Below are 9,975 nucleotides of genomic sequence, written 5' to 3'. Positions count from 1 at the left end.
TTTTCCTCCTGGCTTTAGTGATCATCCCATGATATGTTGGGGTAGTTTTGAGCTAAGGAAGACAGGTGCAGCAAAGGTGCAAGGCCTGGGGCACTGGGCCACCTGTCATGAGACTGTGTCCTCTATTTTGAGTGAGGTAGGAAGAGGAGTGACATAATCTGGCTTTTCAGATCAAACCTCTAGCTGAGAATAGAGTGCAGGGCACAGGAAGAAGCAGCTAGGCAAGTTAGGGCTTAGTTGGGTTATCCCAGAAACAGACCCCAAGACAGGAGTTCAGTGCAAGTCATTTATTTGGGAGGTGATCCCTGGAACACTAGGGGAACAAGGAAGTGGGCCAGGGAAGGGGGGCAGCCAATACATGGTACTATGAAGCCAGGTACCGCTGTGGCTCCTCATTGGGAGCCCTGAGCCTCCATTATCCCAGCAAGGGGCGGGGTGACTGGGGTATTTTTCAGCAAGTGCTGTTAGCTACTAGTTGAAGGCTGCTGGGGAGAGGGGGCCAGAGTATATTAATTCTCATGTCCTGCCCTGGGAAAATTCTCGGGAAAAAAAGATGTGGATGCTGACAATTGAGTATTGGGCCTGTGAGGATATGAGTGCCACTGAATGCCATAGTAGGGAGCCCGGCAGAGGGTCTAAGGTGAGAGACCGTCATTCTGGATGTATTTTCCAGTAGAGCTGCAGATGGACCACATGTCTCTAAAAGTTGAGCAAGAATGGCATCAAAGTCTGAGCACTTGTGAACGTGGATTATCATTAATTGAAATGGGAAAGACTGTGGGTGGAACAGGTTTGTTGTGGACTGTTTGTACATGTGCACTGGATGCACTTTGTACATGTTAGATTTGAGTTGCCTGTTGGCCTCCCTGAAGGAATCATCCAACAGGCCATTGGAAAGATGGGCCTGGAGTTTGGAGAAGAGATTCATGCCAGTGTCATAGGATTGGGAACCATGAGCATATGAGATGATATCAGATCCATGAGACTGAATGAGATCAATAAAGGAGAGAAAAGAATGAGCTACTGAGTTCTATGATGCACCAACATTTAGTGACAGAGGCGTGGCCAGAGGGCAGAGAGGTTTTCCAAACCATTAGCAAAGGTTAGTGTGCAGAATGTGCAAGGCTTCTCTGTGAATCATTAAGAAAATCAAAAGCGGGCGCCTGGGTGGCTCAGCTGGTTAAGCGACTGCCTTCGGCTCAGGTCATGATCCTGGAGTCCCGGGATCGAATCCCACATCGGGCTCCCTGCTCAGTGGGGAGTCTGCTTCTCCCTCTGACCCTCTTCCCTCTCATGCTCTCTATCTCTCATTCTCTCTCTCTCAAATAAATAGATAAAATCTTTAAAAAAAAAGAAAAAAAAGAAAAACAAAAGCAACCGAATGGAAAAATGAACTGAAGGCATAATTGGGCATCTTGCTAAAAGAATAAGAAACAGAAATGACCAATTAACATAGGAAAAGCTGTATTTGTAATTATTTGTAATTAAAGAAATGTAAAGTGAAATGACATTGAGATGCCATTTCACACCCTCTGGTTTGTCAAACGTCAAACAGGAGTTCCAGCCATGCCAAAGATTAGCAAGTGGGACAGCCAGAACCTCCACGCTACTGCTGGGGGTGTTTATTGGACAACCTTTTCGGAAGTGTGGCAGTCCCTAGAAAGCTGGACATATGCATGCCTGCAGCGACTTAGACACATAAGCCAGAGGGTGTCCGGGTAGGTGACCTGGAGACACTTTCACACAGAGGGTCGTGCCTACCTTGTTCACAGTAGCAGAGGAACGCACTGATTGTTAGGGGACGTGAACGTAGTGAAGTGCCGCACGCACTGGAGGGTAGTGGTCTCCACATCAAGAGGGATGCTTTTCAGAAGCAGAGTTTGCTTGCCATCAGCACAAGTTTGCCCAAGTCCGCAAAGGCTGCATACGGTAGCGTCCCATTAAAAAGGCTAAGAAAAGTCAAGTATAACGCATTTTAAGAGTTTGTCATAAGACAGTAAAGAAAAGCAATTATTAACAAGAATTAAGGGTAGCTACTACATCTGGGGAGGAGAAAGGGAGACAGGACGTGCTTCAAAAGTAATGGTAACATTCTGTTTTCTTTAAGCTGGGTGATGAATATATGGACATTATATGATTTTTCTTTGAAAATGTGCATCCGTACACATATTTATACATATTATTTTGTGTATGTGGTATGTTTTATGGTTTTAAAAAATTAATAATCCAAATAATGCGGGGAAAGTTCTGAGCTGCCATTTTCACACAAAAACCAAGGATGTTCTGTCACACCAACCATTGGCATTGTGGCATTGCCCAAGTGCTTCTCATCCAGAAATAGTTCGTACCAGTGTGGTTTCTGGGAGGAGCAAGCTGGCTGCTGATCCTTACGGGCCTCGTCCTTGGACAAAGGCATCTTTGTTCCCTGGATAAAGGGATCCAGACATTGTGCTCCTGTCTGCAAGGGCACAGCTCTGGGGGTTTCTTCATGTGTGTGCCTCCTCGCCCAAGAGGGCGGACTGATGAGCAGGCATCAAGGGTGGGGGTTGCCACACATGCAGAGAGCATGATGCCCAGCTGTCTTGCAGGGAAACCTCCACCTCCAAAGAGGCCCAACACAAGGCAGAGACCTTCTGTAGCGCAGATGGCTGGAGTAGCCCAGTGCCTGTCCCTCAGTTGTTGGACACGCAAGGCCAAGGGGGCTTGTGGTTGTATCAGACCTTGCTTCAAATAAGCCCTCCATGGCCGCTGCCGTCGGTCCCCGATGCCTAGCAGGGCCGGTGGGAGGGCTGAGGAGCCGCTTGGCTTGGAAGCTCTGCTGTGTCCTGGCCGCTGGGGCTCTCGGAGATCAGTCCTTCACCCAGTTCTGCCACAGGGGAAAAGATGAAAGGAAGTCGTCATGTGGATTAGTGGTGTCTCTATTTTTGTTCATTTGTAGTCACTTCATATGTTACTTTATGAATGTACTTTTTTTTCCTTAGGCAAATGATGAGTGTCAGTTCCCACCACCAACTTAATCAAAATAGAGTAATAGTCTAAACCAGGGTCATGTAGAGACAGCATTCCCAAGCAAGCATAAAACCGACATTGATTTCTTTGCCTGTAAATAATAAAATAAGTGTCTGTGAGTCATCTTTGGATTTGCATTAGAAACAGGAATGCAAATGAATGCCACCCTGTCTGCATAACCTACAGATTTCAAAAATATGTTTTGATTTGTTTCATTTTAACCCAAATATGCAAAGTTTACTAAAATCCTCAAATTTTCCAGTGAGGTATTCAAAGTTTGAGTTTTTGCTTGTGTTGATGACTCATTTTCTCTATTGTTTTCTGTTTTTGTTCTTGATTTACCTTAACCTACCTGCTGACTCACGCCATCCAACCAACAGACAACGCGAAAACCATGTCTCCGTCTGTATGTTGCGCACCTCCTGCTCAAACATCCCAATTTGTAAATAATACGCAAATATCCATCCATGAAAATGTCACATATAGGAAATGGTTGGTTTCATGACTTTGAACAGTTCTTAAAACTCCTTGCTTTGCTTGCTCTCCTCCTGTTCTTCCTTCCATTTCCTGTGGCCCCTCACCACTGCCTTCCTGAGCGGTGTGGTCAGAGACTGGCAGGACACCCATCCCCTCTGGCCTCTTCTTCTCGGCTCCTGGGGTCCAGCAGGGGCTTCTGAAGGCCCTCCCAGGAGCCCCTGGATTCAGGAGCTGTCCTTGGGTCTAGAGAGGAGGTGTAGGGTCTTCTGAGTGAAGCGGGTAAATGCCCAGTGTTTCTTGTCAGGATCGGACACAGAATTGGGGAGATTTTTGTAGGACATGAGTTTGGACCTGATCCTACAGAGTCCATGGTTTCTCTTGCACCATCTCCCTTCTGCTCCCTTCCCCACTGTACCAACATACAAGGCTAGTTCTGCCCGGTGGCCTCTAACTATGTCTCCTGTAACATTCTCCCTGGACATGCCCTTCCATAGGGAACCCTCTCTGGGTCTCAGGGCTGGAGGGGATTGGAGATTTTGTCTTCATGATTCAAAAAGGGGTGGCGTAAGGCCTGATGGAGTGGGAAGAGGGTCTGTCCCCCGGGGATAGTGAAGCTCAGGGCTCTTGCACCCAGGCATCATTGATCCACTTGTGCACCCTTGCTCCATGAGCTCATGTTGAGTGCAGGTAGCATGAACTGGGGCTTCCTTCCAGGCCTTCAGTGATGTTTGCCCGGAGAGCAAACATTCCAGGAGCAGATTAAACTGAAGCTGAGACTGGAAATTCACATAAAGTAGCAAATATTTGAGATTCCTCTTACAAAATGAACATTAACGATAAAGTGTTTCACAAGTGGAGCAGAAGATCTTGAGTTGTGAGAAAATGCCATTTGATGCCGCAGAAATTTTCGACTCACTCAGGCCTTTTCGTGGCCATTTCCCGTCCACTTGGGAAGAGCACCCACCTCCCCGTGCCCTTCCTCATCCTCCAGTGCACACATCATCACCTGACATGCTGCGCATGTTGGGGTATACAGAGCTTTTCTTTTCTTCATCATTGTCCCATGGGAACAAAGCTGATTAGGAGAGCAGTTTGTTGCAGCATACACTGTGACCCCCAGCAGATGTGCACAGGTCAATTGCTTGACCCTGACTGGAAACAGTGATGTACCGCAATGCCGGAGATGCCGATCCGGGTCTGAGGCCTGTTGATCCCCTTTGTGGGGGCCGTGTTTCACAATGCCCAGCGTATTTTAAATCCCTTAAATCTCGGACTCCTCACCATCTGGGCACAATGTCCTAATGTCTCCATCTTGTGGATGAGGAAGCAAGGGGCTCAAAGGAGCCAGGGACCAGTGTACCCTCAAGGTGAATCAGCTACCACATTGAGAGGTGCGATGATGCATCTTTAGGGTGCTCTAGACCTTTCCTGATGCAGAGGCAGATGGCGATAAGGAAGGGCCTGGCTTTGAAGTAGTAGTGGATGTAGTAGGTGCTCTCTGGTGTGACAGAAACCACGGACTCTGGGAGGATGGGGCAAGCTTTGTCCATCTCCATGGGGTTGGCTGAGGCCAGAGGCTACTATGCATAGCCATGGGAGGCTGCCGTGTGCTTGCTGCCCCCTGCTCTCCTGCATGCGCTCACATGGTGTTGCCTGGCAGCTCCCGTCCTGGGCACAGCCATGGAGTGCTCTGCCTTCCATGTCGTGCTCGGACTATCTGTGGCTGCTGTCGCCATCGGTCCTCATGGCTCTCTAGGGCTGTCTGTCTGTTGCCACCCCCACCCCTCTCCTGAATGCCCACTGGAGCCCTGAGAAAAGACATCTGGGAGGAGGGGTGAGAACTTGAGTCTCAACAAAAGGTAGGAGATGACTTGTTGAGTTTTGCGTTCATGCACTATGTGGATGGACAATGCCTTCCCCTGCCTTGTCTTCCATCCCTTCTTTCTTACCCAGAGCCTAGGTTTTCCCCAATATCTCCAGGAAATCTTCTCGTCTGTGCCAGTGGCCTGAGCAGAGCGCTTTGGGCTGGGCTAATGATAACTGTGTTATCACAGTCTTGGCCCCTTCAGACCCAAGTGAGCAGCTGCTTTAGAGGCCGGGCCCTTGGAAGCTCCATCCCGTTCCTCTGCTTTATTGTCTTGTACAAAGGATTTCCCAGCACTGTAGACAAAGTCTCCCTTCCATCTCTGTGCCCATCCTCCCGAGGTGACTGGCTCATTTGAGAACCTGGGGCCCACGGGGCAGGGGTGGATGTCTCTTGGCCATCCTGTACCACTGAGATTCTCTTTCTCCAGCACAAGCAGGTGAGGGAGCTCTAGGCAAACTGTGTGCCCTCCAGGGTCACACCTCAAGGTCCACTCCTGCCTTCTTGCTGATCTGGACCACAGTCAGCACTTCCTTGTGACTACCAGACCTCCCACCCCATGGCTCCGACATCTAGCCCTCCAGCAGAGACAGTCTAGTCTTCAGCCGCCCCGGTGGGAACTGAAGAGGCAGACAAGGGCTGGGTTGGGGCCACTGTCCTTAGAACTAAGAGTGAGACCTGCCTCTCCACCAAAGGCCTCAGCCCAGCCTGGAGCAGATGGGCAGCCCTGGAGGGAGGGCGGCCAGCTCTCCCCAGGCTCCCCATGCCTCCTGCATGTGCTCTCCTACTGCTGCTCTCATTCAACATGTCGTGTTCTTTTCTCTTCATCTGACCACTGAATCTGGTGATACGATGTGTCTAGGCCTGAGTTGCTTGCATATGTTAAAACACCAAAGTGGCAGGAAGCTGCTGTCAGGCTGCGTGCGGGCACCTGGTCTCCAAGCAGACAGAGGGTGGAAGACGGCCCAGGGCCACAAGCACCCCCACGTCATGGACACCGTCCACAACCGTGCTCCCTGAAAGGGATGTGCCAATAACTCAAGGTGCCCCTGGGCCAGGGTGGAAGCCTCCCTCCCAGGTAATCTGTGGAGTCCAGAGTTTATTGCTTCTTTTTGTTCTTGATTTTGAACCTCTTGGATGAGGGAACAGTGCTAGATCCCCTGGGATCTCTGGAGTTGAAACCATTTGTGGATTTCATAAGTGGCTTCCGTGGTGTGGTCAGCAGGATCACCAACACTTACCCTTCCTATGTTGACTTGTCTGCAGCACCAGGAGCAGCCTCAGAAGAGATGTTTGCCTCTCTGCCAGGTTCCAGGCAGCAGGGACTTTGCTAGCCGTATGGAGATGCGAAGGGCCCTTCAGAGGCATTCGGTGAAGAAGCAGCCCTGCCCGGCACTTGGACGGCTTGGCTGTGTCTTTTAAGAGGCTGTCAGTGTTAGAGGCCCATCCATAATTGGTCTCCTGGCTCCACCTGGGAGCAAGGAGCTGCTTCTGAGAATTTTTCTCTCTCTCCCTCCCTGTTGGGTGTAGGGGAGCCTAAAGCGGAGGGGGTTCTTTGATTTGCTGCATGAGAAGTGATTTGCAATGACAAGCTTTACTTTTGGAATGTTTTCTGGTGGCCGATTGATGCTTATACCGTAGAGCAGTGACATTTTTTTCGATCACTCTTTGTATGCACTTTTCTTCGGGACCACAGCACGCCAGGGAGAGGTGGGTGGGGAACAGCACCTGCAGTTGCAGGAGGCTGGTCTCCGCAGGTTAGAGAACAGCCTCTCTTCCCTACAGAACAATTTCATCAACCTCAGCTTTCTCCGCCTCTTCCGTGCTGCCCGGCTCATCTAGCTGCTGCACAAAGGCTACACCGTCCGCATCCTGCTGTGGACCTTCATCCAGTCCTTCAAGGTAAAGCCCAGGCACGGCCCTCGTGCCCTGACCCTCCCCTGTGTGATGCACAGTGCTGTGGCCACCAACTCCTCCTCGCCACCAGAGCAGCCCCTCCTCTTGGAGGCTCCTTGTTGGCACTCGTTATCTTATTGTAGTTTACAAAGACATTTTTTAATATTTTATTTATTTATTTATTTGAGAGACAGAATGAGATAGAGAGAGTACATGAGAGGGGGTAGGGTCAGAGGGAGAAGCAGACTCCCTGCTCAGCAGGGAGCCTGATGCGGGACTCGATCCCGGGACTCCAGGATCATGACCTGAGCCGAAGGCAGTCGCTTAACCAACTGAGCCACCCAGGCACCCTACAAAGACATTTTAAGTGATCCCGAGAGCATCTTGGTAATTCTCACTGACTCTGAGGTGGGTTCTATGACTGATTATAGACGAAGGAACTGAGGCAGTCTCTTGGTGGAGGGGCTTCATGGTCAGTGGGGGAGGATTTGTGGTTGCTGTGGTCTGGGTGGACCCAGAGACCCGGCCACCGTCCACTTTGCAGACAAGGCCCGAGCAAGGTAGCTGGGCAGTCCTCCCTGGAGCTGCCCTGTCCTCTGTATGTCTCCCCAGGCCCTGCCCTATGTGTGTCTGCTCATCGCCATGCTGTTCTTCATCTACGCCATCATTGGCATGCAGGTGGGTGCACCTGATGGGACAGGGAACAGAAGGGGCCCCTGTGCCCTGGGGCAGAAGGGCACTGATCATGGTCATCAAATGGTATCAATGACAGATTGGCACTTGGGGAACATTTCTATGTTTGAAGCACTTTATGAACTTAATTCTCAGAAAGGCTGTTCTACCAAAAGGGCACAGAGGCTGGGCACCACGGGTTTGGGCCTGTCACTCAGAGTCCACTAGTGAGGCATAGCTCCACCGTCTGTGGGAAAATGCTCTGCTGTGTTCCTGAGTGGAACCCCATTGGGCTGTTAGGGTGTTGATGGGCATGTTTGATTGGGTGCTGTGCCCCCATGTTGGTGGAGCTTTTGAGCACATCTGCCTGGTGCTGAGTGGCCTGCAAAGCACCCGCTGGTCATTTTGTTAGTCCAGAGAGTTGACCTGATTCTTTACAGGAAATTATATATTACAGAAGAAAAAAATTCGACAGGATCACACCAGATCACTGTACTGTCAAGTTCAGCTTGGATAAGTTAGATTGCCTTTATTTTGCCAAATAACCCTTTGTCAGCTACTTGGAAAAACATTTAAAAGACAAAGCAGTGTTCCAGTTTTAAATCTTTGGCATCTGGCCACTTTTCAACAGTAGGATGGCAGATGGATCCAAATGTTAAATTATAGTGGGAGAAGCCATTGTCTTAAAGGTTAGCTGAAAAGTGATTTTTAAACTCTACTTCAGGGATTGAAAATTTTCTCTTCCTTTAAAATTTGCTGAGATCGGATGCTATTTAAAAAATACATATATTTGTGCCTGCTTTGTTTTGCGAATTTATAAGACCAGAAGGGTCACTGATCTTTGTTTTTGGTGAATATGTGATAGTTCATAAATTTTTCAGCCAGATTCCAGATTTTAAGCCAAGTACAGTTACTGACTTGTTTGCATTCCTAACCCTAAAAATAAATCAATTAAAATGGATAGAAAGCCCATTGTGATATTTGCACAGAAATTTAGAAAGAAACTTTCAAGTTGACCTCATAGCTATTACCAATAAAATTACTGCTTCGGAGTCATTGATAACAGGGTGAAATTTCAAATGCTTCCTGTCTTATATATAGCGCAGCCCATGTAAACTTAGCTCCGGGTGGCATTTTTACTCGGCATGCGGACTTGCAGGTGTAGACATGCGGAGCTGGGGGGGGCGGGCAGTGACGTGTGTGGCTGGAAGTGCTGGCCCCTCCAGCCCCTGCTGCAGTGGTGGTGTCTAAGGGCAGCGTCCTGTGCCTTGTGGGTCCTCACGTGCACACATCCTCTTCTGCCTGGCCATAGCTCCTGAGGGCCCAACAGGACCAGCCTGCAGTCTTCTTTCCAATTTCAGGTTTTTGGAAATATTGCCCTGGATGATGACACCAGCATCAACTGGCACAACAACTTCAGGACGTTTTTGCAAGCCTTGATGCTGTTGTTCAGGTGTGTTGTTTGGGGAGTCAGCGCAGGCTCAGTGGCTTCTCCGTTCAGGAGGGACAGGGCATGTGCCGACCCAGAGGGCCACCCCCTCTGACCCCAGCTCGTGCTGGCTTCTCCTCAGTGGGCCTGCCCATCCTCTTCTCCCCTCTCCCTCCTTCCTTCCCTAAGGGTTCATGGGCCTCAGGACAGATGGAAGGGAAGTCCATGAGGGGGGTCAACCTGAGAGCCCCAGGTGAGGCTGGCCTTGACCACCTCAGCTTAGATACCTGGGGGTGGCCAGGCCTCTGGTGAAGCTGAATCCAAGGGTCTGGGAGGACAGAAGGTGTCCAGCAGGGCCTTTTTCGGTGTGCTGGACATAGGCTTTGCATCTGCTCACCTTGTTGCCTGCAGGGTCTGTGGGATCGGGGCTAGGGGCGGGGGCAGGGCAGGGGGACACAGTGTGTGCTACTCAGGACCCCAAGGAACTCAACTGGCCAGATTGAGTGCCTCCACCTGCCCCGTGGCTCACTGGACTGCAATTCCCTAGGCTTCAGGCTCCAAGGCAGGCAGAGTAGCTTGTTTCTGGCTCAGGCGCCTCCCTGTGTGCTCGAAAGGGCTGCATGTCAGC

At 50.1% G+C, this 9,975-nt stretch overlaps 1 pseudogene; it reads left to right on the top strand.

Annotated features, from left to right (window-relative positions):
- Positions 1–4,660: 4,660 nt before the first annotated feature.
- On the top strand, positions 4,661–9,371 carry LOC141372133 (voltage-dependent N-type calcium channel subunit alpha-1B-like; annotated as a pseudogene).
- Positions 9,372–9,975: the final 604 nt, after the last annotated feature.

The sequence above is a fragment of the Callorhinus ursinus genome, unplaced genomic scaffold (genome assembly GCF_003265705.2).
Source record: "Callorhinus ursinus isolate GAN/ISIS: 27379988/994484 unplaced genomic scaffold, GSC_fseal_2.0 scaffold1373, whole genome shotgun sequence".
NCBI lineage: Eukaryota > Metazoa > Chordata > Mammalia > Carnivora > Otariidae > Callorhinus > Callorhinus ursinus.
This window is presented reverse-complemented; position numbering and strand designations above follow the sequence as displayed.